This window comes from Montipora foliosa, chromosome 8 (assembly GCF_036669935.1).
Source record: "Montipora foliosa isolate CH-2021 chromosome 8, ASM3666993v2, whole genome shotgun sequence".
Lineage (NCBI taxonomy): Eukaryota > Metazoa > Cnidaria > Anthozoa > Scleractinia > Acroporidae > Montipora > Montipora foliosa.
Window position 1 is genome coordinate 22,532,264 of NC_090876.1, and position 2,500 is coordinate 22,534,763.

Genomic DNA, 2,500 nt, shown 5'->3' on the forward strand with positions numbered 1-2,500 from the left:
AGGAAGACTTAGCGCAGGATCAAAGGACTTTAAGGGGCATGTCATTGCTCTAAGGATGAAATTTCTTGACTAGAATTATTGCTCGTGACGCCTGGGGGTGGCGGCACCCTCCAGTTTATCTGCTATGATTAGTTTCCAGCGTTTGCTTGGGTTTTTGGCTGTTTCTGGTAGCTGCACCAGTGACGTTGCATTTTATTGGCACTGGCCATATTAGATCAAGGGTGACTGCACCCGTTTGGAATGTGAAAATAATCATTTCTGACTTTGTAGGCACTGGCCTTATTGGGGGATGGCACTGATTATTGGTACAGCTGCTTGTACGGGTGACCTGGCACCCGCCCGGTATAATTAGTTTTTCTAGAATTATGAATTGTATGGGTTTTACCCCGCTTTACTTCGGAGTGTTCTTATTTGTAATTTCAGATACTTAGTTCAAGCGGAGCTTGGAAACCTTTCCTGTTTTCGTCTTCACCAAATTTTCGCCAAATCGTGAGCGTGATGTTACAGTCCCGAGCGAACTCTACAACTAAAGCCTACCTTAGGGTCATCAAAAGGCTTTTAGAGTGGTGTAGGAGTAGGGAATTAAGTGTTCAATTGCCTTTTCCCGTAAGCACAGTATCGCTTTATTTATTTGAAAACCATCAATCTTGTGCTTCAAGCCCGTCTTTAGTCCAAGCTCATGCTGCACTTAAATGGTTTCACTCGTTTGTGCCTAGCCTCGACCGTTATCCTCTGGATAGTGAATTTTGTAAGAATTTAATTGAGTCGGCAAAACGCATCAAGTCTAAACCAATAGCCCATTTACGTGTTTTCACGTTGCTGAAGACTGGTCCCGAATTTGGACGTGAAAGCGAGGCTTCGAGCGAAGTCAGGCATGGCGGCGCGAAAATTAAAAGAGATCGATGGTTTTTCTATCTCTAATCTAATGAATCTAATGTTTTATTGACAATATGGTTTACTGTTCAGTTGCCTGCTGTAGTAACGGAAATCACAATCGAAAAGATCTCTCGTATTTTACTTTTCCTTCGGACAAGAGAGTTGGGACCTGGATTAAATCTTGTCGCCGAGCGGACAAAAAGTTTGCAGAGGAAGCAGCGAAGGCGAAGACGGGAAAGGCTAACAACTTGCGCATTTGCAGTGCTCATTTTTCCCCTGAAGCCTACAGAAAAACTTTGAATGGCAGACGGAAAACACACGACACTGCCCTTCCGACTTTCTTTCGTCCAAAGCATGATTGCACGCCGAGAGGTGCTCGTTACGAGAAGTCAAATAAAAGGAGGCGGCTCGAGACCAACGACGAAAATAATGCGTGCTTAGCAAACCAGCTTCCACTAGGTGCTACAGATAGTGAAAATTTAACACATGTTGATTATTCTTACGCCGATTTCTCTAACGTTGAGCATGACCATCCATACTGTTTATCACCGGAAAACGATCTAACTCCAAAACGATTGTTTGAAAATCCTGACCCCGAGAAGGTTAAGTCAGTGGGTTGCCAGACTGACAATAAGCACATCATCGCGCCCAACAATTTGATCGACAGTCGTCACTACAAACGTCACAGAAAGATAAGAATGACAGAATTCCATTCACCCTCACTTTCCATCCTCATAATCACGCAGTCAAAAGCATCATTCTTAGTAATTTTAAATTACTCCAAAATGATCCCGAGACTGGTAGAATCTTTTCGCAACCTCCACTTATTTCATTCAAACGCGACAAAAACGTAGGCAACTTTTTAGTTAGAAGCGCGCTCAAAACCAACGAGCAACCCGGCACTTTCAAATGCGCGCGCTCACGATGCAAAACTTGTCTTTTCATTGTTAACACTAGCAAGATATCGGGACCTAAGCGATCTGTTAAGATCACCGATCGTTTCACATGTACCTCCGCAAATGTCATTTATTGCATAACCTGTACGTTATGCAATAAATTATACATTGGTGAGACAGGTAGACGACTAGGTGACCGATTCCGCGAACACCTTCGCGATGTTGAGAAGAATGACAAGGATGCATCTAAGCCAGTCGCTCGCCATTTTAATCTGCCTAACCACTCCAAAAAACACATGGCTATCTGCGGCCTTTCCCTACATCTAGGTACGACGGAAAGCCGCAAGAATCTGGAACAAAAATTCATCTTTCAAATCGGCACCCTTAATCCTCACGGTATTAACGAACGCTTTTCATTTAACTAATATATTCCTACTTTTCACGTTGCCATGTTACCACCAATAGCGTAGCTCCTACTCTACTATAAAAACTACACGTAACCCATAATCCCTCGATTCGCTCTGACGAAGGGCTAACGCTCGAAACGTCAGCTTTTAGAATCTCTGTACGGTGGTCAATTTACATTATCAACTCCGTTGATAAACCAAATTTTTGATTTTGAGAAACTTGAGAACGAACTAAAAAGCCTCAGAAAAAGGTTAGCAGACAAAAAAACACTGAAACGTGACTTATTTATGGATGATGTGCTTGCTAAAAAATGACGTTTC

At 42.8% G+C, this 2,500-nt stretch overlaps 1 pseudogene; it reads left to right on the forward strand.

Moving 5' to 3' along the window:
- Positions 1-949: 949 nt before the first annotated feature.
- LOC137967318 (uncharacterized) overlaps positions 950-2,500 on the forward strand; it is a 4,912-nt pseudogene continuing 3,361 nt past the window's right edge.